Raw genomic sequence first — 26,268 nt, 5'->3', positions numbered from 1 at the left:
CAAACTGGATTCTCCTGCTGTCTATATCTGGTTCCTCAGGGATCCTGTGAAAAATCTGAGGAAATTTCTTGCTGATTGGGGAGATATTAAACGGCAACATATGGCCCACACATGTGATTAGTATTCCTCTAAGGAAAAATGTAAAGGATTATATTTAGAACACAGGGTATGTGTTCAGTGGTTCTGGATGACCCGGGGGATTATTAGGTTCTTCTTATGGAATTTTCTATAGTTAAAAGATGAACCCGGAATTCTGACTGTTTGGTGTGGACATGGGAGCTCATCTGTAAGATTTTGCAGGTGTGAGGCCTGCCAAATTTTCAATATCATGTAGTTTCCTGAAAGGTATTTATACTGTTCTTCAGAGATTTTCTGAGTTTAGCATCTCTACCATATATTTTAGAGGAGTCTTCTCACACAGGTGTCTTCTGAAGGAAAAAATTAATAATTCATGAGCAATATGTTATTGGCCCCCAAGTAAAATGGGTTGAGCCTGTACTGGCATTACCCGTTTTGTGCCTACAGTACCTTAAATGAAATAATCCCAGATCTCATTCTTTTTTGTTCTGACATTTCACCACAAATGTGTTTTACCACATAGTTGATCATGGAACTAAAGAATGGGACATGATTTCTGATAAAATTCTGACACTCACATCATGGTCCTGGGAGGCCGCAGGCAGATATCAAGATGGCCTGCTGCCTTGGTCCAAGGCCATGGCTAATCTGACCATCTCAGAAGCTCCATAGTCCCTTTTCGGTCTTCTGGTAAAATGTTCTGTATTGTAATATGAACTCCTTGTTTTGTATGTATCCGACTTCAATCACAAAAATCCTAAAGAACAAAAGGGCTTCCAACCACCTATGTGAGGCCTTTCCCCCTGAATATCCTACTACCAACTCAAAATCATATCCCACGCCCAATATGCCCCTCCAGTAAACTGGTTCTCCTTCCTGCTTACTCAAGTCCTGTCAGTTTAATGGTACCACCTTCTCCTCATCTCCAGTCACTCAGGTGAGAATTTTGGGGAAGTACAATTTTGTTCATTCTCTTACACTAATCCCTTTCTAAGTTCCTTTACTCATTTTTCTCTTCAAGCATTTGGATTCATTTTCCACATCCCCCTCCTTTGACATCACATGGGAAGCTCTGATTATAGATATTTTCCATAACTCCGGTGTCCTTCCTGTCCAGTTCAGCCTCAATCCTGTCCAGTGATTCTTCATGAACCATCCCTCTCTCAGTTGTGCCACTGCCCTGGGCTCCAGACATGGACAGCAAGCTTACACTATTTTATCTCAAAGGCGCCTCTAATAGGAATCTATTCATCTGGTCTGATTTCCCACCATCGCTAAAAAAAACCTTCTACTTCAATCAGGTTAATTTCCTTCTGTCTTTTCCCCTTTTTTTCATATTAAGCTCTTGTTCTGTTTGTTTATTTTTTTTTCTTCCTGGAATATTTCTCTTCCCACCTTTCAAATCTCCATATTCAGACCTCTGATAATCCTGCCTCCCAGTAGCTTCTTCTTTCTCTGTACTTAAAATCAACAAAAACATGCTTCAGAGTCTGTGTCTTACTCTTTCTCTGCGCCTCCCCCACTTGTGCTCTCTCTCTGTCTCTCAAAAATAAATAAATGTAAAAAAAAGGGGGGGGGGTGCCTGGGTGGCTCAGTTGGTTAAGCTCTGACTTTGGTTCGGGTCATGATCCCAAGGTTTGTGGGTTTGAGCCCCGCGTCGGGCTCTGGCTGACAGTTCAGAGCCTGGAGCCTGCTTCGGATTCTGTGTCTCATTCTCTCTCTGTCCCCCCACCCCCCAACTCATGCTGTGTCTCTGTCTCTCAAGAATACATAAATGTACAAAAAAAAAAAAAAGATTTTTTTTTTAAATCAACAAAAACAAATCAAAACCACAAAAATGTGTTCATATTCTTCAATCTAGTAACACCATTTCTAGAACTGTATCCTAAGACATTAACACTAATAAAGTAGTGTTCACTCTTGTGTGAACGAAGTTCCTCCTCCCCTCTGACACTATTGATACTATTGAAGAAATGGAAACAAATTATATGTTCAGGGATAGAAATAAATAATTATCATACATCACTCTATGGAATACACAAAATGACTACTATAAATACTATGTAATTATATAAGATTTTAAAAAATATAAAGGTAACCGGACAATAGCAAGAGAATATTGTGTGTATATAAACATTTAAAATCAGCCCTTAATATGCAAATTTTAAAAAGGTTTGATTATGAAATGGTGAAAGGAGATAAATTAACCCTAAAGACATTACTGACATATGAAAAAAAAACCACAATAAAAAACCGCATCTATTTACCAGTTTCTATGTAAATAAATTTGGATTTTTGTTAAAAAGAATCTAACATTTCTTATGTACCTATGACATTCTAGTTTTCTTATATTTCATTTAATCCTTACAATACACACCGTGAGGGAGGTATTGTTGGTTCTATTTTACAGATGGATGAAACAGTCTGGGAGAGGTTAAATAATTTTCTGAGGATCACACAGCTAGGAAATGGAAGGTTCTGGATTTCCACCTGATTTTGCTGCATGGGAGTCTGAAACAAATTTAAACACTTCTTCATTCCTAATAAAACTTCTGTTCTTGAAGACTTGATTATTAAATAATGTGCTTATTGTAAACTTTAAGAAGTAGGGGACAAGAGAAAGAGAGAAGGAGTTTGGGACTTCTTCCTAAGAAGGAGTCAAAACAACACAGAAGTTAATGACAAGGACCATGCTGGTGGACCTTCTGGGTCCTTCTGGGAGCTCTGGTTCACCATTTTTAGCTTTAACATTTATGATTCAGAGGTGACAATGATAAAACTGCGTAAGCACTTGAATGATTTGATTTGATTAGGATGCAATCCACCCTCAAAATCAGATAGAAGAAAGGATGCTACCACCTTTCTATAGACTAGAGATTCAGACTCAGGTCTGTTTCTGGAGTGGAAGAGGATCCTGTAGTCATCTCCCATACATGGATCATAAGAAGCTATGAGATTTTGGCAATTTCTGACTGCAAGTAATAGGTCAATCTGCAGAGAATCTTGTAAAAATAATGTTGGCAAAAACCTAATTTTACTAGATTCGTGGAATTGGCAGCCACCTGGGAAAGGTTAATTTCAGAGATCCATCCATTTTCCCCTGGGACTTGAAAACTGAAATCCCAAACAGGTTTAAAAATTAAAATTCTTCATGTGAACAGCTTTCGCAGACAGGAAATGCTGAAATTAGCAAAGGTGCACGGCATGACTAAGAACATCCACCAAGCCTTCTATCTGACCACCTTAACTGCGTGATAGAGAAAGAAAGAAAGAAAGAAAGAAAGAAAGAAAGAAAGAAAAATAGATAAAAACATTAAAGAGAGAGAGGGACAAAGAACTCCAATGGGCTTTCTCTCTTTAATGTTTTTATTTATTTTCGAAAGAGAGAGAAAGAGAGAGAGTGTGAGCGGGGGAGGTGCAGAGAGAGAGGGTACAGAAGATCCAAAGGGCTCTGTGCTGACAGCAGACAGCCTGATGCAGGGCTCGAGCTCACGAACAGCGAGATCACGACCTGAGCCAAAGTCAGATGCTCAACTGACTGAGCCACCCAGGAGCCTCTCTTTATCTTTTTTTACTTTTAAGCCTGCCTAAAGTCTCTTTTTATGTGAAAGGTTAGAAGCAGTATGGCTTCCATCTTCAGAATTCTATTCATTTGAATGATTTTCAAGGTAGATAACTAGTGATTCATCTTGGTATTTTCTTAGCTTATATTTTCTCAAAAAGAATTAAATACTTTACTTTTGATGTACATCACATGAGTAGAGTACAGGTTACATGCCTTAAGTATACTGTCTAGGGATTCTATTATGAAGAAATTTTAGAGTTTATCCTGTCATTTCGTTGTTACATGAATGATATTATTTTTAATAAAAGCATGGCTTTTGGCTGTCGTTTTATTTCCCCTTCACTAGGATATAAGCAGCATCAGCCTTTCTTCAGATGGTGAAGAAAAAAACCCTATTATTCTATCAGTGACCTTTGGCAAGAAACTGCTCTCTTGAACTGTTCATGTCTCTGGAGTGTTTGACTAAGGTTTCTTCTGGTCAGGTCATCGACAATCCAAATGTCAGACAACAATGTGGCCATTTTTCATCTTGAGGTAAGTGTTTCCCCAATAAGATGATCAATTAGTCTTATTCACATTACAACACACCTCCCCATGTATTTTTATAACATGCAAAGATCTCTGTGGTCCTATATTACCTTCTTCTTCAGTTGGATTTTAGGCTGTTAGAATGTATAATCAATGCAAACACACCCCATGTATGACCTGTGTGTATTGATATTCTTTATACCAATGCATCCTCCAAAGGTGGTATTAATGAAGAAAAAAATCTCTATTCTCAAGGTTATGAACTAAAGTCTTTCATAGCAAATGTCTCACTTTTGATAGAACTAATGCTCTAGAAATGGGTTCTTCACTGAAGCAGAACTTGTATTTAATTATAATTCCTTAGGGTTTTTTTCACTTGGAAACCAGGCATTTCGTGGAATGTTTCACATGAAAATTCTAAACTTTGTTTGTTTTTTGCTAGAAGACACTTAAGATGCCATACTTGCTTCTAAAGAAAAGTCTAATGTGGGAAACATTAGGTGTACGTCTTGAGAAGAATTCTCAGAGCACCATTACATATTACTTTGGAAAGTTTTAACTGCTGTCTGGGGTTGTGTCCATAGAGCTGCTTCAAATACAGCCAGACTTTAAATATGAACTACCGCTTTTTGCTTAGTTTCAGTTAATGGCAACATCCTCCACATCTACCCACATTTTCAAAAGTATTTTACGTTACAGTCGGCCAATTTGTAAGTCCTTCCCAAGAGATACCTGCAGTTTAGAGAGACCTATGAATGCTCTCATTTTTAGAGATCTTATTTTTAATTAATGAAAATTTAAAAGGCCCTTTCTGAGAATGTTACTTGGAGCTCAGAGTGCTCATACCTCTGAATATACTGTTTTAAATCGTTTTGGGGGAGCATAATAAAAATATAGCACTACAGCAGTGCCTGGGTGGCTCGTTCGGTTGTGTCCAATTTTGACTTAGGTTATGATCTTGCGGTCAGTGAGTTCGACCCCGCATCAGGCTTGCTGTTGTCAGCACAGAGCCGGCTTTGGATCCTCTGTCCACTCCTCTCTCTCTGCCCCTTCCCACCCCCCCCCCCCCAAAATAAATAAAACAGTAAAAAATATATAGCACTACATATATATGTGTATATGTGTCTGTGTATAGTGAGGAAGAAAAATCACTCCATGTTCAGAATCAGTCTTTAGTAACACACTTCAGAAATTTGGAATATTTAATATCATCGAAACAGCTGGCTTAAATGATAACAAAATACTTTCCTACATTTGAAAGTGAAACAGCAGTTCCAATAAGCATTATAAATAGAATAATCTTCATTGGTTTATTAATTCATTTTCTTTTTCCTATGACAAGCCAGTGACAAGCACCTAATCTGGGCCAGGTAAGTATAAGGCACTGGAAATACAAAGATAAATGACAATCTGTGCCCTCCTGGAGATATTTTTCCTCCTGGAGTTTTAATGTTTAATTTCATTCGTGCTTTTATTAGGAAGGAAAGGCAGAAGAGGAGGAAAATGACTGTCTGAAAAAGGGGAGTTTGAGTCAGAAGCTATTATTCAGCTTTTCTTGGGAGATTCTGAACTCATTCCATTATTATAATGGTCTCACTTACTTTTCTATCTGAAATGAAATATACACACCCCTTTTCTCTCACACAAAGGTGGAATGAATAGTAACAAGGTAAGAGCATGGGATCTGGAGTCAGATAGGTCTGGGCTGGAATATTCATCCTGCTACCAACTTGATTGTACCTTTCCATAATTTACTTAATTAGCCTCTCTGTGGATTGGTTTTCACACACAGAATGGGAATAAAAATATCAGCTGGTCCTTGCTAAAAAGGTTGTTTCTTTCCCCTTCTAGTCCTTTCCTTTCCCTTCATGCACTGAATATTATTGATCTGAAAATGAGGCACCACACAAAAAATTTAAAATAATTTGAAACCTGGGAATGTATCTTTCCAATGATGTAGCATAATCACTAACCCTGATGTTTTATAAGGCACTGGAGTAAAACTGATGTCAGGGCTCCCTAATCCCTCGGTCTTGCTATGCATGTTTGGCACAGATCCCAGACTAAATATAGCAAGTCTTGCTTCTTGGGTCAATATAATTTCTAATCCCTAGGTTGAATGAGCAAATCTTCCCAGACAAGATTTAATTCACAAAGGCATTTACGTAGACACTGGATGTACCTAACAGTACATCATCAAGTGAAAACAGGTCATCAGCATTAGCTTGGCTAACGGAAAAGAAACTTGCATTAGGAAACCGGCAATCTCACCAACAAATCCTGCTGGGGATTGACTAAACATAATTGTTAATTGAAAAAAAAAATTAAAAATAGAGTATTAGGGAGATATACTCCCACTGATAGTTGTACACAATTCCCTGAAGTGTTAATGGAAGCTTGGCAAGTGCATCATCAAGGAAATCTACCTCTTAACATTCACGTTCATCTGTCAGTCTCCATCCACAGACTCTTGAAGTGGAGTGGAAAGCAAAGGAAAAAAAAAATCCCATGGAATTTTCAAGTAGAAGTCCATCTCATCTCTTTGTACTTACCAATTCACCACACTGTAGCCTTAGCTTCAAAATGGCTAAACTATTTGGAATCATGTGTTGCCATCCCTGGAGGATGGACTTTGCTCTTTTTCTTTCTAGAATAGATAGATTAATGGGGTCCCATCTAACTTAACCCATGAAGGACAAGTTTTCAGCCAGGCCCCTCTTACTTACATGGAAATGAAAGGATTTTCCCTTCCTCCCTCCCTCCCTCCCTCCCTTCCTTCTTTCCTTCCTTCCTTCCTTCCCTCCTTCCTTCCTTCTTTGCCTTTGCCAAAATGTCACTGTATTCTTGGACTTAAAGTTGAGAACAGGCTTTGCATTCTCAGAGTATCGGTAGAAGCTAAATGTCTTTATTTTTTCATTCATTTTGGTTGAAATAAACAAGCGTATATTTTCCAATTTCTTCACTAACTAAAATCAATTTCTGTGGTGGATGAAAGTTACTAACACAACTCAGTGAGAGAAGTCAATGAGAGATTTAAGACTGCTCTTTCTGAGACTACTTCTAATGATTGCAATAGCAGGCTTAAACTGCTTTCACAGGACTCCCACAAGCCAGACCCCAAAGAATCCTTATATCTCTGTGCGACCCCTTCTAGTAAAATAACCATTCAATCTAACTGAGACTGGATAAGCTACACTTCTGTGATTTGTTTGGCGTGTGGCTTGTATGAGTTTTCTATTACTGCCTTAGCAAATTATCACAAACCAGTGGTTTAAAACAACCCAAATTTATCATCTTGCAGTTCTGGAGGCAGAAGGCGGATGCAGGTTTCACTGGCTTAAAACCACGGAATTGGCAGAGGAACATTCCTTTCTAGAGGCCTTAGGGGAGGACATGGTTGCTGGTATTTCCAGTGTCTAGAAGCTCTTGTGCTAAAAGACGTTGCTGAATCCTGTTCCCTGAAAGTAATGGGTCATGGGCTGGATGATAAAAAGAAAAGAAGAGCTCTACTTCAAGAGTCTTTTATTTTAACGACCACTGTGGTAGGTAGACAGCCTTTAAGATGACTCCAGTGATTCCAATTTCTCGAGTGGACCTAATGACTTGCTTCCAGCAGACAGAATATGGCAAAGAGAATGAAATTTTGGTTCTGAGGTGAGGCCACAAAAAGGCTCTAGGTTCCATCGCGCTTGCCTGCATGCATTTGCTCTGATGAAAATCAGCCGCCATGTTTTGAGCTGCTTTGGACAGGCCACGTGGCAAGGAACTGAGGTAGGCTCCCGGGTAAGAGCCAGAGAATGGAAACCCAGGTCCTCAATGCAACAACCTCAGAAGAACCTAGTCCTGTCAACAACCACTTGAATGCCCTTGGAAGGGGATGTTTTCTGGGTCATGCCTTGAGCCAGCTGTCATCCTTGAGACTGAGGCATCTGGAAAAGCTGTGCCTGGATTTCTGATTCACAAAAACTGTGGGAAAATCAATGCTTATTGGGATAATTTGTGTCATAACAATAGATAACTATTACAACAGTGAAATGGCATTACAGAAAGTTTGGAAAAGGGAGGGGTGGAAAGTCGTCCATAATTCTACCACTCAATCCAACTGTGGCTTAATTTTTGCATGTTTTATTTCAGTCTGCATACATTTATATTGCTGGGGAGCATAATGTGAATAAAATTTTGCATAATTTAGTTAACCTCCTCATTCTCTTTAGGCATTTCCATTACTTCCTATTTAATTTGCAATTAAAAATAATGTAACAACCATCATCTTTGTGGATGTGGTTCTTTTTTTTCCCCCCTCTCTTACTTAACTTTCATTTTTCCCATGTCTTTCTCTTCCTTGGTACATTCCTCAATTTGCTATAGTAACTCCTCAGATAATCCTCAGTGGTTGCTGGATGGCAAAATTTCTGAGTCACTTCATGCTAAAGCTGTCTTTGTTTTTCTGTTCATTAAATATTAATTTAGATGGCTATTGATTTCTGGTTGAAAATTGCCATGCCCAAATATATGGCAATATCAAACCTAAGAAAAATTCTACCTCCCCAGTAAGAATACAGTTTCAAAGTTTTTAGCCAGCTTGAGTAGACAATTTTATACATAGAAACAAAATAGGTAATGTATATTTATAATTAATTTTGTCACACAAGCATTTAAATCACCATATTACAAAAGTCACTTTTTTTTATTTTGAAATATTGCCTTCTTTTTTTCTTGTTGAATTCTTTTTTTTTAAATGTTTATTTATTTTGAGAGAGAGAGAGAGAGACAGAGTGAGAGCGAGATAGGGGCAGAGAGAGAGAGAGAGAGGGAGACACAGAATTCGAAGTAGGTTCCAGGCTCTGAGCTGGTTCCAGGCACAGAGCCCGCCGCGGGGCTTGAACCCATGAATCTTGAGATCATGACCAAAGTCGGATGCTTAACTGACTGAGCTACCCAGGTGCCCCTTTTCTTGTTGAATTCTTAAATATTTTTTATTGTGGTAGAATATACCTAACATAAAATTTGCCATTTTGCTCATTTTTAAGTGTACAATTTAGTGGCATTAAGAACATTTATGTTGTTGTGCAACTGTCACCATTATCCACTTCCAGAACGGAATTGCCTTTCTTTTGGAGTAGGAAAAATTCTTGTAAGTGGGATTACCGGGTCAGAGAGTTTGAATTATGTGCCCTTTTCAAAATTCAATTATATTGTAGCATGTAAGAACATGGGCTGTAGAGTTAGATTCAAACCGGATTTGAGTCCTTAATCTGAGTAATACCCGACAACCTTTGGGAAGTAATCTAATTTTTCTCAGTCTCATATTCCTCTTCTACAAAGTAGGGGTGATGAAGACATCTAATAATACCTAATGATAATTGGTATGAAATTATATGTCAAAATAGATAGTATGGTGCCTGACACATAAACACCCGTTATTTCTTTAATAATATGTAAGCATACGTAATGGTAAACTCCTATTATTTATCGTCATCATCATCATCGTTATTATCACCATATTCACAATCCTATAGAATCAGTTGTTCTTTGAATAATGTGGCTTCTGGCATTTTACTGCTTCTGTAGGGAGATTTTCAACAATATCTGTGAACGGTATTTGTGTTTTGAACAAGTTGCGATAGTATCAGGATTGCAAAATATGCTATTGGTGTGGAGTTCACCTTAAACTTGAAGGACCTGCTTTTTACAGAGCTTAACAACCGATGCACCGAACATGGAATTAAACCACAACAGTATTCATAGGACATCACCACAAAGCAGGGTTCAATATCAGATGAAACGCAGTGGGAAAGAATATAAAACAATGATGGAGAGAGAGACTGAGATTTTGAAGAAACGAGTAGAAAGAACCAGGGAAGTTCCTGGTTATCGAGCTATTAAGGAAAATGACTGTGGTCAACATATAGTCAAGTGCTGCAAATATCCTCAAAATACTTTCATGAGACAGCGAAGAGTGGACTGACTAGGAAGCCTAAACACAGAAAATTTACTTTCTCAGTGTCGCACAGCCAATTATTGGCAGCACTGGGATTGCAATTTAGGCTTTTGATTCCATGATTTGATTTGTTTGTGGTTCACTGCATTAGTCTGATTAAGGACTAATTCTAGAAGGAGGTTTTTTGTTTTTTTTTTCTATTTGAAATGAATGAGTCTTTACCCAGACGCAGACTTATGAAGAAGGGATAAAGCACAGCTGTGCTGGAGCCCCCTGAGATCCATGCCTAGCCTCCTCCCTCTTGCTGTCTGCATCTGAATTGACCTGTAGAGATTGCATCAAAGGGCTCCCCTTGCCCCTCAGCTTCCTGTTGGTATTGGTAAAGGAGATTAGAGGGAAGAGAGTATTTATGGTTTCCTCCCTGAGGGGTTTCATTAGGCTGGCTGTGTCCTCGCTCCTGTCTGGCGTCCCTTTGTGTACAACCTTCAGGTTACAGTAACTTCTCTATACCCTTGTTATTGCAGGGTAGTAACGGCCCCTGGGGCACTACAGTACTATGCCTTATGGATTGCCTTATGAATGGAGTTATTTCAATATCTATGAATCCTCAAGAAAACTGGATCCTTCCTCTACCAGTTAAAGGTGAGATGATCTTTCCATCAGTGGTCTCTTCACCAGGTCTAGTGACCAAAGAACGTCTCATTACTAAGTGTCATTTGTTTGAAGGTCTCTAGACTTTAGAGAAGCGATTGTTCTTGGAACCTCTACCAAGATACTACCATTGTCCCATATGGGACAGACACCTTTGATATTGAAGTTGTGATACTCGCAGTTTTATGTCCTCTCTTGAGAATGCCTTATACAGGGGCGCCTGGGTGGCTCAGTAGGTTAAGCGGCCGACTTTGGCTCAGGTCATGATCTCGCGGTCTGTGAGTTCGAGCCCCGCGTCGGGCTCTGTGCTGACAGCTCCGAGCCTGGAGCCTGCTTCAGATTCTGTGTCTCCCTCTCTCTGACCCTCCTCCGTTCATGCTCGCTCTCTGTCTCAAAAATAAATAAACGTTAAAAAAAAAAATTAAAAAAAAAAAAAAAAAGAGAATGCCTTATACATTTGATAGGACAGAGTCCCAAAGCTGCCAGGCTCTGGCAAGCTGGGAGAGCATCTTTTATCCTGCACATAGTCAGAAGGTTCAGCTCTAACCTTAACCTCCAAACCCACTGACTGTCCACTTAGCTACCTTTGCTTTTCTTAAAAATTTTTTTTAACGTTTATTTTTGAGACAGAGAGAGACAGAGCATGAACAGGGGGAGGGGGGGGAGGGGCGGGGCAGAGAGAGAGGGAGACACAGAATCCGCAGCAGGCTCCTGGCTCTGAGCCATCAGCCCAGAGCCCGACACGGGGCTCGAACTCACGGTCCATGAGATGTGACCTGAGTTGAAGTCGGACGCTTAACCGACTCAGCCACCCAGGCGCCCCCTACCTTTGCTTTTCTAACTGCTTTATTCTTCATCATGTACCCTGCACTTTGGTACATGATTATGTAGAGGCTGTCTTTTGTTTTGCTTCAATAGTGTATGTTCATTCATTTATTCAAGTACTTATTGGGTGGGCAGGGACTGGGCATCAATGGGCAACTGTGAATACGATGAATATAGTTTCTACTATAAGTCATGGAACTTAAAATCTAGTGGAAGATACACACAAAAAGGTAATGACCCCTGGTTGTTTCTTGTTTCACCAACTTTATCATAAGTAAAAGGCAGAATTCATATCTACTGTTTTATATCCATTGGCATTCAGTAGGTACTTTGTTTTATACATTTTCTGCTAATAGTTCAGAGTTTCTTACTCTGCCTGCCTTGGTGTCAAAGGCACCAGATAGGGCCTTGAGGCAAAGAAGGAAATCAGATCAGAAACTGATGCTTGTTTCACTCTTTCTGTACACTCTGGGACAGCTGTCAAATCGGCCTAGAGAGCTCCAGATCCAATAGATTGGGCTAGTTCCCCCATCCTCGTCCTTCTAGGAGGCATAGCTGTACCCCTCACAGATGAGGCTCCCTGGCCCACTGCTAAGAACCATTTTCCAGTAAAGAAAACAAAAAAGAGGAAAGAACAGCTCTCAGGGATAAGAGACCATTCTCCAAATCACTTCATTATTTTTTTAAAAATTTGTTTTTAACATTTATTTATTTATTTTTTATTAAAGAAAAAATTTTTTTTAACGTTTATTCATTTTTGAGAGACAGAGACAGAGCATGAGTGGGGAAGGGGCAGAGAGAGAGGGAGACACAGAATCTGAAGCAGGCTCCAGGCTCGGAGCTGTCAGCACAGAGCCCGACGTGGGCCTCGAACTCACGAACCGTGAGATCATGACCTGAGCTGAAGTCAGACGCTCAACCGACTGTGCCACCCAGGCGCCCCAAACATTTATTTATTTTTGAGAGACAGAGCACAAGTGGGGGAGGGGCGGAGATATAGGGAGACACTGAATTCAAAGCAGGCTCCAGGCTGTCAGCACAGAACCTGATGTAGGGCTCAAGCCCACAAGCTGTGAGATCATGACCTGAGCCAAAGTCAGACACTTAACCAACTGAGCCACCCAGGCACCCCTGCAAATCACTTCATTAAAGGGAACAGGAAAGGAAAGACGCTACCTGAATCAGTGGAGTGTAATCATAGTCGATTCCTTTAGTTTTCTTGCTAAATCCTGGATATTTATTGCCACCGGCTGATATATTTGACTCTTGCTTTTTGTAGGGATTAACGTGCCCAGTTTTTCAAACCAGTATATCCTGAGATTTTTTTGGGAATGGCTTGTTTCAATTATTAATTTAATTTCCAACTTTCTTGGTACTTTTTCACTTTCAGTTAAAATTTCATTCGTTGAATGCATCGGGATTTGCATGATGTTTGACACGATTCCTTGTAAAGGAAATTGAGTAGCTTAAAATGGATAGTAGCCCTTAATAGTGATTATCATTTGGTATTAATAGCACTCCTTCCATCTAGACCCCCCAAAAGTCAAATTAAAGAATCATAATTACCTTCATAGATTTCTTCAAATTTTTAACTGTTATGCAGTTATCTCCTTATGTACCTTAACTTTCGTTCATCTTAACCACACTTAGGACTTTTCCTTACGATTATCACCTTAACCTGTCATCATGTCCAGCTCATATTTGTAGTAATTTCCTTATGATCCTAGGCTCTATTTTTCATTTTAAGGCCATTGGAACATCTCTCACTTGTGTCTGCAGGGAATTAGGTAAAGGGATCCCCTGCTGCTTACGCTGCCTCAGGACTAAATCTTACACTGCTCTTTCAGACCCAGTCGGGTACTCGTCCATCCTGCTGAGACTTTCTCCTCTAGTGACTCTACAGCTCGTTTGTCCATCTAGTTTATTAGTCATCTAGTCCTCACCTTGTCCTTTGGCTTGGAAGCACACCACTTGTCTTCCGGCTCACGACTGTGGCATCTTGTGACTCTCCCATGCCAGCAAAAGCTTCAGTGGCTGCCACAGGAAACACTCTCCGGACCTCCACTTAGAAAGCTTCTATCAGACTTGGTCCAGGCTTGAGGTGGAATCCACATGCCCTGTTTCTTAAAAAAAGTTTTTAAAAATGTTTATTTATTTATTTTGAGAGAGAGACAGAGAGAGAAAGTGAGTGCAAGCAGGGGAGGGGCGGAGAGAGAGGGAAAGAGAATCCCAGGCAGGCTCTACTCTTGTCAGCACAGAGCCTGACATGGGGCTCGATCCCACAAACCTGTGAGATCATGACCTGAGCTGAAATCAAGAGTCAGATGCTTGGGGCGCCTGGGTGGCGCAGTCGGTTAAGCGTCCGACTTCAGCCAGGTCACGATCTCGTGGTCTGTGAGTTCGAGCCCCGCGTCAGGCTCTGGGCTGATGGCTCAGAGCCTGAAGCCTGTTTCCGATTCTGTGTCTGCCTCTCTCTCTGCCCCTCCCCCGTTCATGCTCTGTCTCTCTCTGTCCCAAAAATAAATAAACGTTGAAAAAAAAAAATTAAAAAAAAAAAAAAAGAGTCAGATGCTTAACGGACTAAGCCCATCCAGGTGCCCCTTAAAAAAATTTTTTTTTTGCTAATTAAATGTCAAATTGTGGAAGCAGGTGGGATGGATAGGATCAGAAAGCAGACGAGAGGTGGGCTTAGAGCTGAATGCTTTAGACAGAATTAGAATATAAAATAGGTGGAATTCTTTAGCAGAATTAGAATACATATTGGCAGAAAGCCAATAACTGGTATTTGTAGCCATTGCGTTCATATCTGCAGCTGCTATGCTGTTTAAACCCTTTTTAAAACTAGAATTAACTGGAGCTGTGAAGAGCATAACTTCCCTTAAGGAAACTTTAGCAGAAGGAGCAGTAATTTTCAAGGTAGAAAAAAAAAGTATAAATATTCAGACTGAGTTCATCTAAGACAGATGAAACAGACATCTCTACGAAAATGTATCAGTTAGGATTAGATCCAGCAGCAAGTAACAGAAACCCAAAATAATAGTGGCTTTAACAAGTTACAGCTTTATCTCTTCATGTGAAAGTCTAGAAGTAAGCAGTTCCTGAAGTCATCAGGCATATATGTTCCTCCTGTCTTTCTGTTTTACTGTCTGTCTTTAGCGTTCTATCTCCTGGTCCAAAGTGGATGCTAAGCCCCTAGCTGTCACATTTGCATTGCAGCCAACAAGAAAGAAGGATGCTATATACATATTCTTGTTTATATCACATTAGATAAAATTTCATCATATGGCCATTACTAGTTGCTGAAGAAGCTGGGAAATGTCTTTATGCCAGGTGACCACGGGCTCAGCTACAGATCAGGAATAGTATTGCTAAAAAGAAGGGAAGAATAGATGTTGGGGAATAGACAAGTATGAGGCAACTGGGGACTGTTAGGAGTAAACAGATCCACAAGAATTTCATGAAAACAAGTTCCAAAGAATTTCTGCCTTCTAGCATTAAATAACTAACTTTAAATATATGTTAAGTCATGTTCAGGAACATGTCTGTAACAGAACCACAAGCCAACTCTCAAGAGCCTGGTATTAAAAGCACATCACCAGTTATTATTCCCATTGTAGGTGTTGAGAATGAAGACTGAGTGAATGCTGGGAAAAAAAAAAAAAAAAAAGATCTCAGGGACCTGTGGATAAATGGACTCTGGAAGTGTGACAGCACGTATCACAACTTGAGGAATGATTTTGACCATTGTCAATGGAGTTACTCTGAATCACGCATTTGGGACTTAGTGAGTTTCATTTAGGTCAGATTCTCCAAAGCAGCATTTCTGTGCTTCAATTTTCAAATCAGAGACACTGAAACTTTAACTCATAAGGATAGCAGCTTTTTTCAAAGGAGCATTTTCCCTCCCAAATGAGCTCATTTTACCCCTTCTTGCCATTTCTGGCAATATTAATATTTTTATCCAGTGGTACTCTAAGTTAACGTAATGTGCTTAGCTTGTTATGAGGGAGTGATTTATGTACCACCAGAGGTAAAGTTCACTAGTCTGTGTGGGAAACAAAAGACTTGCCCTATGAGCCACCAGATCACGCACCAGCACATTTTGGCCTTACTTGTTTCCTCTGGAGGGTTCGTCCATCTAAATCCCTTGAGGCCAGAGACCCTTTCTATTTCAAAACTTGGTCTCCCAAGTGCCTAGCTCAGTGCCTCTCACAAGGCTAGGTCTTAATAAATACTTGTTGAAATATTCTGAAGATGATTCATCAGAGACAATGACAGAAAAGCACATAACAAAAATTAACAACACAGTTTTTGGGTTAGCCTTGGGTCATTTCTAGTAGTTGTAAGAGAAAATTCACAGCAAGACGGCACTGAAAGTCTTGAGCATTTGTAAGGAAGTGGCGAAGGAAAAACATTTATTTTGACAACTGCTCTTCGGTGTGAAAAATTCACAGCTGTAAACGGCAACAAAGGAAAGCAAACCTAATCCGTAAGAGCCTAAGCACTTTACCATATTAGATTTCAGGACACATGATTATTCCTTTTGCTACTTGTTTGCGAGTGTCGCCCATTTGCCAAAATAAAGAAAGATGTTCTTTCTCCAGCCAGACCCAAGCTGCCAGAGTGAACTAATGACTTCAGAATGGAAGACAGATGCTTCCTGCAGGAGAATTCCCCTGCAGGCAGAGAACCCTTAACCAGGGCTGGTTCCAGAACTTGTGAGCCCTGGTGCTAAATGAAAATGGGGGACCCCTTGTTCAAAAGTCAGGGGAAAAAGTGTCATTAAAGATACTAAAATATAAAGTTTTCCCCCTTCTCCCACAGTATCTCTGTTGACTGGTCATGGTGTTCTTTTATTTACTTCATGCGCTCTGAGTAAAGAAGACTTAACATTTTAAATTATTGGCTTTTTTTTTTTTTTTTTTACCATTCATCTTTCTATTTTGGAATTCCAGTTTTAAATTTGTTCAGATATATTATTGAATTATTTGAGAACATTTGTTTTTTTCTTCAGGTTTTAAATTCTTACTTATTTTGAGAGAGAGAGAGAGAGAGAGAGAGAGAGAGAGAGAGAGAGAAGACGAGTGGGGGAGGGGCAGAGAGAGAGAGGGAGAGAGAGAATCCCAAGCATGCTCTGTGCTGTCAGTGCAGAGCCCAAAGTGGGACTCGAACTCATGAACCGTGAGATCATGACCTGACCTGAAATCAAGAGTCGGATGCTTAACTGGCTGAGCCACTCAAGTGCCCCCAAATTATATGAGAACATTTAACTTATATGCAGGATAACCAAAATTGTACAATTTGTGTTTTGTAGCTTGTACCTGCATGTGTATATGCTTTTGTTCTTACTACCACCCTGGATATGTTGCAAAAAACTGACTCACCTGTTTTTTTCTTTCACTTTTTTTTTCAATGTTTATGTATTATTGAGAGAGAGAGAGACAGAGTGTGAGCCGGGGAGGGACAGAGAGAGAGTGAGCCACAGAATTGAAGCAGGCTCCAGGCTCTGAGCTGTCAGCACAGAGCCCAATGCGGGGCTCAAACCCACGAACCATGAGATCATGACCTGAACACGAGTCGGACGCTTAACCGACTAAGCCACCCAGGTGCCCCTCTTTCACTTCTTGCTACATGCACATTCTCCTAACACTCTGCAGAAGCCAACAGCTTCAATAAAATGCTTGCCTTGTGCTTGCTTTGAGTCCCATGCTGGATCCACTGGAGTTCTGTATTCACACAGCACCAGAAATGCTATATGAAAGTGGGGTGGCAAGAAACATCAGATACACATACATTGTGCACATTCTGCATTATCTTCTCACACCCTGCTTCTTTGTCCCTTTGGACTTTGCTTATGTAAGCCAAGTTCAAGGATTAATTATTATGAATTTGAACACAGTGATAGAGCATTAAACCAAGAGTGGGGCTCTTTTGACCCTGGGATCTGTGTGCCTGCACGGGTCATGTGCCCATGAATAGCACTGCATGTAACCAAAGTAAGAGTCGCCTTTTCTTTTTCAGTAGTTTGAAAAATCAGTAACCATTGGAAGAACCCAAAATGAGCTCACATTAATGGGGGCCATATTGAAAAATAAGATTGTTTTTGGCTAACTGAAGCCTAAGCTGAATCTTGGAATATTGTAAAAGAAGTAACAGGAAGGGCACCTGGAAGGAAGCGCATTGGACTCTTGATTTCCGGGTCACGAGTTTGAGCCCCACGTTGGGGGTACAGATTACTAAAAAAATAAACTTTAAAAAAGCAATAAAAAGAAAAAAGAATTAACAGGAAAAAAAAGAACTTGTAGTTAATGTTCAATCGAGAATCATCTTAAGTGCAGTAATTACATAGTTGTGTGGAAAATGAGGGCATTAGAGTCTTTTAAAGAATGTTTTTTATTGCTGCAAACCTTACAACTTAAAAAAAGGCTAAACATTACAGAGAGGTAATATAAAAAAGCTTCTCTTATAATTTAATGTATCTTGAAAAAAGTGTTGCGTATACCTATAACATAACCATTTTTACTCCTAATTCAGACAGATGACATAAGATTAAATAAAGATACCAATCTTGTTCTTGTCTTTTCATGCACTAAAGTTTTATATTACTTCATTGATGAGAGCATTGTAATAGCCCCAAAGGAAAATCCATCTAAACATTTTCAATTTGAAAGGTTAAAAGAGACAATAGGGGCGCCTGGGTAATGCAGTCAGTTAAGCATCTGACTTCAGCTCCAGTCAACATCTGACATTTTGTGAGTTCGAGCCCTCTGTTGAGGTTTGTGCTGACAGCTCAGAGCCTGGAACCTGCTTCAGATTCTGTGTCTCCCTTTCTTTCTCTGCCCCTCCCCTGCTCGCACTCTGTCTCTCTCTCTCTCTCTCTCAAAAATAAATAAACATTAAAAAAATGTTTAAAAAGAAACAATAAATAAGCCATTAATTTGTTTTCATGTTAATCCATTTTCTTTTAAATTAAGGTAAAAAGTTCAGCTACATGTTCAAATGATCAATAAAAATATAAATAATTATATTAGAATGATATGGGAAATCATATGAGACAAGAGAGCTAAGATGAAGTTCTATGAATAGACAACTTTGTGGACATATAAGTATTGCTGCAAAATAAAGATGCATTATATGTTCACTAATAATTGTTTATAATAAAATTAGCCAAAAGCCCAATAATTTTTGTGCTTATTTTAATATTCTTTGTATTCCCATACAACCATACAACCACACGTGCAATTACGCATTGAACGTTTCTGGAACGACACTCAAAGTGTTGATTAGGTGCTTCTATCTACTGAGACTGAATGTTGAGAGAAAGAATTTTACTTTTTGCCTTTCTCTGTCTTCTGTACCATTTGGACTTTTTAACCATGAACATTTTATTTTAATAATTTAAAAACTGGTTAGTTAAAAAAGGTAGTCATTCAGTGAGTACACACTAACACTAAAACATGTACTACAGTTTATGGGCACACATTGTACATAGGCATCTCTATCATGATTTCATTCCATTCTTAAGTCGGTTGGAGCCACTCTTCAGCCCAGGGGGATCTTTGCATTAATATAATGCCATTGAGGGTCTCCAGAGGAACAAGTGTCTGCAAAGGGAGGGTTTTTTGCAATAGTAGGGCTTAATTGTCAATCATGAGAAAGAGCAGTATCTGTGAAACTTTTCCTGTGTGCAAATGATATTCTTTCATAATCTTAAAACATTTTTTAAATGGAAAGGTTTTGAATGTACACAAGGGTAGAGAGAAGCGAGCCTCCATGTATTCAGCAATAAGCTTCAGCAACGATCAATGCATGTACAATCTTGTTTTGTTTATACCCCCCCATTGAATTATTTTGGAACAAAACCAAATATCATATCTTTTCATCTGTAAATATTTCAGTATGTATTTCTATAAGGACTAAAAAAAATAACCACAATAATATTATCACATCAAAAAAAATCCCCAAGAATTCCTTAACATTGTTAAATATTCAGTTATTACTAAAACTCCCCTGATTGTCTCATATATGATAGAGATGACCTTTCTGAAGTTTTGGTAGTTCTTTTTATCTCTTTATGTAATAGGATAAGGTTTATTATTAACATTTTCTGGTCCTTGTACTTACATACTTTTATAGACTTTCTGACGTGATTAAAGGTCTTTATCATTTTGTTCTTGAGCTTGTCTGTTCAATCCACACCAGAATTCTTTATTTCCTTTAATTTGTCTCATTGACTGTTTTACTTCCTGCACAATTCTTCTTCTCTTCCTTTTGACAGCCCAGGCAGATTTACGGACAGTCCTGTGTTAGCCATGCCAACCTATCTATTCAGCGTATCCTTGGGAGATTCAGGAGAAACCTGTTGCAGTCAGTGTTTATGGGTTTTTATAATATTTACTTAACAAATGTGGCCTTTAGAAGACCTAGGTAGACATTGACTGAGTTGACAAATAAGAAAAATAGAGGATGGCAAACGCAGGCACAGGTAGATGGGAGAGTCACTCTGGAAAGATGCTTACATGAAATGAAGAATATTTTCCCCCAATTGTTAGAAGAAGCTGTGGCCAAATCATTCATTTCTTCAATAATTTACAGAATCTTGGATCTCTTGAAGTATATAATCTATATATAGAACATATGTATGTAAATATATATTTCCCTTGACCAAATATAATATTATATACTTTGTTGTTTCATATTCTTTAAACTATTTAAAAATAATAATTCACTTAATACCAACAACACATTGTGACACACTTTAGGAACTACTGAATTTATAGGTAAAAAAGCTAATGCTCAGGAAGATGGCTTTCCTCTAATGGGAGAGCAGAGGACCAGGGGAAAACACACAAGCTTGACTCTATGCTCAAAGTCAACTTCTTACCCCATATACAAAGGCAAAATAACGTATAGTCCAAACTTGAATATATTATATTATATAATACAGTATTTTCCTAGAGAGTAAGAATTGAAAGCCTTGGATGGATTTTGGTAAACAATACAGTAATGTGTAAATGTCAAAGAAATGAAAAAAAAGAAATCTTTAATCAGACCTCAGCCAGGCTTATGAGAGTCACGAAGGTGTAAGCTCAACAATGATTAAAAACTATAAAGCATTTGAGTGTCTTAAATGATAAACAGCTTTACAGTCTTGGAATTACAAAAAGCCTTCTTAAATACCATTATCACCAACCAGTTTAAAATATTATCAGTTTAACACTGATTATCAGTAGTAAAACACTATCAGTTCAAAAGTATTTCTTGGGGCGCTTGGGTGTCTGTTGGTTAAGCATCCGACTTCGACTCAGGTCATGATCTCACACTTCATGAGTTCGAGCCCCATGTTGGGCTCTCTGCTGTCAGTGCAGGACCTGCTTCAGATCCACTGTCTCCTCTCTCTGCCCCTCACCTGCTCATGTTCTCTCTCTCTCTCTCTGTCTCTCTTTGTCTCTTAAAAAACAAAACAAAACAAAACAAAACAAAACAAAACAAAACAACCATTTAGAATGAACCTGGACCATTTTCTTACACCATATAAAAAAATAAACTCAAAATGGATGAAAGACCTAAAGGTAAGACAGGAAGCCATCAAAATCCCAGAGAAGAAAACAGGCAACAACCTCTTTGACCTTGGCTGCAGCAACTTCTTACTTGACATGTCTCTAGAGGGAAGGGAAACAAAAGCGAAAATGAACTTTTGGGACCTCATCAAGATAAAAAGCTTCTGAACAGTGAAGGAAATAATCAGCAAAACTAAAAGGCAACCAACGAAATGGGAGAAGATATTTGCAAATGACCCATAAAATAAAGGGGTAGGATACAAAATCTATAAAGAACTTATCAAACTCAACACCCAAAAAACAAATAATCCAGTGAAGAAAAGGGCAAAATATATGAAAAGACACTTTTCCAAAGAAGACAGATGCTCAACATCACTCATCATCGGGGAAATACAAATCAAAACCACAGTGAGATACCCCTCACACCTGTCAGAATGGCTAAAATTAACAACTCAGGCAATAACAGATGTTGGCGAGGATTCGGAGAAAGAGGAACACTTTTGCACTCCTGGTGGGCATGCAAATTGTTGCAGCCACTCTGGAAAACAATATGGAGGTTCCTCAAAAAATTGCAATTACACTACTAGGTATTTATCCAAAGGCTAAAAAAAATGCTGATTCAAAGGGGTACATGCACCCCAATCTTTTTAGTAGCCCTATCAACAATAGCCAAAGTTTGGAAAGAGCCCAGATGTCCGTCAACTGATAAATGGATAAAGAAGATGTGGTATATGTACACAATGGAGTATTACTTGGCAATCAAAAAGAATGAAGTCTTGCCATTTGCAACAATGTGACTGAAACTAGAGTGTATTATGCCAAGAGAAGTAAGTTAATCAGAGAAAGACAAATATCATATGATTTCACTCATATGTGGAATTTAAGAAACAAAACAGATGAACATAGGGGAAAGGAAGCAAAAATAATATAAAAACAGAGAGGGAGACAAACCATAAAAGACTCTTAAATACAGAGAACAAACCGAGGGTTGATGAGGGGCTGTGGGTGGGGGGATGGGCCAAATGGGTGATGGGCATTAAGGAGGGCACTTGTTGGGATGAGCACTGGGTGTTATATGTAAGTGATGAGTCACTAAATTGTATTCCTGAAATCATTATTACACTGTAGGTTAACTAACTTGGATTTAAATTCAAAAAAATGTAAAAAAAAATATTTCTTGAATGTCTTAACACTGTGTTCAGTACTTTCAAGGAATGCAGATGAAAATAAAATTTGCCCTTTTATTTATTTTTTTAATGTTTATTTATTTATTTTGAGAGAGAGAAGGAAAGCATGAGTAGGAAGAGGGGCAGAGAGAGAGAGAGAGAGAGAGAGAGAGAGAGAGAGAGAGAGAATCCCATGCAGACTCCATGCTGTGAGTGCCGAGCCCAAGGCGGGGCTCCATCTCACAAACTGTGAGATCATGACTTGAGCCTAAATCAAGAATTGGACGCTTAATGGACTGAGCCACCAGGTGCCCCCAAATTTTCCCTTTTAAAGAGATAGTAATCTTTCTTGAGTCATAAACTAAAGATATTTTGGAAGCTATTAATTTTCTTCTTAGAAAGTGCACATTTGAACATACACTCAAAATTCAACATTTAGTTTTTGGAGTTTATGGGCATTCCAGAAGCTCCTCAATGGATCCCGTAGGGGTGAGTTATGGACTACAGTTGCCTCTTATGTATTGGGAAGAAACTTTGTAGGAGTCACATATGCCCCTAACTTGCCATCTGATCTTGATGAAGTCACTCATCATCTTTAGGACTCTGTTTCCTCATCTGTGAAGAAAAGAAGCATGGAGTAGCTAACCTTCTGGAAATAACCTTTTTCTTTTCTAGGAGCTAATTATCTGGCTGGGGAGATAAAATGAATGATCATAAAAATATTCAAGGCAATATTTTTTTCAACATTTACTATGAAAAATTTTAAACAAAGAGCAAAATGGAAGGAATTTTATGGTGCTTACCCATGTCTCCATCACTTAAATTCTAGCATTCAGTTTTATCATATATTTATCCATTTAACCATTACTCTATCCATCCAGCAACTAATTAATTAATTTTAATTTGAGAGACAGAGAGAAAGAGAGAGAGCGGGCATGTGAGTGGGGGAGAGGGGCAGAGGGAGAGAGAATCTTTTATTTTTAATTTTTTTTGAAAGAGGGAGAGGGAGATTGCAAATAGGGGAGGGGCAGAGAGAGAGAGGGAGAGAGAGAAAACCCCAAGCAGACTCTGCGCTGTCATCCCAGAGCCCGAAGCAGGTCTCAAACTCTTGAACTGTGAGATTATGACCTCAGCTGAAATTAAGAGTTGGACACTAAGGGCGCCTGGGTGGCTCAGTCAGTTGGGTGCCCAACTTCGGCTCAGGTCATGAACTCACAGGTGGTGGGTTTGAGCCCCCCGTTGGGCTCTGTGCTGACAGCTCAGAGCCTGGAGCCTGGAGCCTGCTTCAGATTCTGTGTCCCTCTCTCTCTGCCCCTACTCTGTTCAAGTTCTGTCTCTCTCTCTGTCTCTCTCTCAAAATAAATAAACATTAAAAAAATTTAAAAAAAAAGAGTCAGACACTTAATCGACTGAGCCACCCAGGTGCTGAGAGAGTGAGGCAGAGAGGTTGGGGGCGGTGGGACAGAGAGAGAAAGTCTTAAGCAGGCTCCAGGCTCACCGCAAAGCCCAATGTGGGTCTTGATCCCACCACCCTGGGATTACGGCTTGAGCTGAAATCAAGAGTTGGATGCTCAACCGACTGAGCCACCCAGGTGCCTCTATCCAGCAATTTAAAAAGTGATTTCAAAGTAAATTACAGACATCTTGACTTTCTCCCTACAGTTTTCAGCATGCGTATCATTTAGTTCCATCTTTGTTTACAGTTTTCTTCCTTTGATGTAAAATTTACACGCAAAGAAAGGCAAAAATCTAAAGTTCACATTTGTTGAGTTTTGGCAAACTATATAGTCACTCTTTGTCATCAGTTCCTTGCTTCTACCCCAACTCTCGTGTCCCTTCTCTCTTTATTTTACTTCACCTGGCGAAACCAAAGCCTGCTGAAATACAATTCTCCAACCAATAAAAAGTTACCTGTGAGGTTGAATAAGACTAGGCAACAACAACTATGTTAACTGTGTGTTTTAAATTCATGATTTCTAACATCAGGTGCTTAATGCTTCCCAGCAGTTATGCTATACTTGCTTCGTCCAGTCTCCCCCACTAAGTGGAAACCAAGTGTTTCTCAAACTATCTGGGTGAAGGGTCAACTTCTTATATTTTTAAATCCATTTTGGAATAATATTTTTGGAAAATACAACTTAAATGAGTTACAAGAAAAATGAAATAAAACAGAGACATACAAAATGCAAGTCCCAAATTTTTATCATTAAATTTAGCAGTCATAAAATTATTTCATTAAATTGCTAAAAGCTTCTAAATGCTTACCCTGAATTCCTGTACTTAACCTTTTCATGGACAGATAACAAAGAATTTGTGAAAAAGCACTGGTCTGTAGACTAGCCTTTTTTTTTTTAAATGTTTTATTTATTTTTGAGACAGAGAGAGACAGAGCATGAACAGGGGAGGGTCAGAGAGAGGGAGACACAGAATCTGAAACAGGTTCCAGGCTCTGGGCTGTCAGCACAGAGCCTGACGCGGGGCTCGAACTCACGGACTGTGAGATCATGACCTGAGCCGAAGTCGGCCGCTTAACCGACTGAGCCACCCAGGTGCCCCTAAACTAGCATTTTTGAGGAACACTGCTCTAAATGACTAGACTACTTTGCACCTTCTCCTCCCTCTTCAAACATCTCCCTCGTACTTGCCCTCCCTCGCTCTCAGCTGATGATTTTGCTTCACTGAGACACTTGTAGGAATCAGAAGAGAATTCCACAAGCTCTTACCATCATGTCTACTCATCTACCCCTATCTGTGCCTGTATACACCATCCTCTCTCATGTTGCTATGGATGAACTGCCATGCTTCTAGAAAAGGCCAGTCCTTTCACTGCACACCGGGTCATGCCGTCTCAACTCAGGGATGTCACTCTGGCAATTGTCCCCTTCTCTTTTGCATCATGATCCTCCCTTCTCCTCTCTACTATGTCATTCACATTAGTATACAATCATGCTGTTATTTCTCCCATCTTAGAAAGCCTCTCAGCCCTCTCTCCCTGTCCAGCTACACACTTAACGTCCCTGTCCCTTTCCTGCAAAACTCCTTGAATTAGTTGTTTCTGGCAGCCATCTTCAATGCCTTTGCCTGATTCCCTGTTGGACCCACTTTAGGCAGATTTTCACCCTCACTACTGCATTCAAACTGCTCTTTTTCTAAGGCCACAAATAGCTTTCACACTTCCAAGTAAGTATTCATTTCTCAGTCCTCAGTTCCTTTGGCCCATTGGCAACATTTGACAGTTAATGGTCCTGTTCCTTGAAAGATCTTCTGTCTTCTAGGGTACCACACTAGTTTGCTTTTCGTCTGACTTTTCTGTTTTTTTCTTTTCAGTTTCATTTGGTGACTTGCTGACCTGGAAATGTTGGAGTATCCAATCCATGGACCCCTCTCTCCTCCTTTCTGTCTACACTCATTCCCTACATGATCTCATGCAAATTTATGACTTTATGTACCATCTAAACCATACCATCTGATGAACTTCGGGTTCTCAGAACTTCTCCCTTGAATCTCACTTAGATTGCCTATTTGCCATCATCCATTGGTATCTAATGAGCAGCTGAGCATCTCAAGTTGAACATGTGCAAGCACAGCTCCAGATACTCCTTTCTGCCCCCAAATGCTTTCTCAGTCCTCTCTACCTTAGTGAATAGCAACTCCATCCTTCTAAAGTCCTAAAATCTTGGCATCATCACTGACATCTCTTTTTTTTTTCTCCTACTCTACATCAAATTTCTCAGCAAACCTTGTGACTTATCTCAGTTTATAGGAGACCCAAATGAAGTGTTTTGCATAAAGATCAAAGACTAATGCTTTTTTATTTTTATTTTATAGAGAGACAGAACACAAGCAGGGGAGGGGCAGAGGGTGAGAGAGAGAGAGAGAGAGAGAGAGAGAGAGAGAGAATCTTAAGCAGGCTCCACGCTCAGCGCAGAGCCTGATATGGGGCTTGCTTTCACG

At 39.4% G+C, this 26,268-nt stretch overlaps 1 long non-coding RNA gene across 1 annotated transcript; it reads left to right on the top strand.

The window, feature by feature from the left end:
- Positions 1 to 268: 268 nt before the first annotated feature.
- On the top strand, positions 269 to 25,793 carry LOC125172143 (uncharacterized). Its single transcript, XR_007154609.1, has 4 exons — positions 269 to 345; positions 3,990 to 4,177; positions 10,637 to 10,754; positions 25,642 to 25,793. It is a non-coding gene; the product is annotated as an uncharacterized LOC125172143 (long non-coding RNA).
- Positions 25,794 to 26,268: the final 475 nt, after the last annotated feature.

This window comes from Prionailurus viverrinus, chromosome C1 (genome assembly GCF_022837055.1).
Source record: "Prionailurus viverrinus isolate Anna chromosome C1, UM_Priviv_1.0, whole genome shotgun sequence".
NCBI lineage: Eukaryota > Metazoa > Chordata > Mammalia > Carnivora > Felidae > Prionailurus > Prionailurus viverrinus.
Note: the sequence above shows the minus strand (reverse complement) of the source record. Positions and strands in the feature narration are given on the sequence as shown.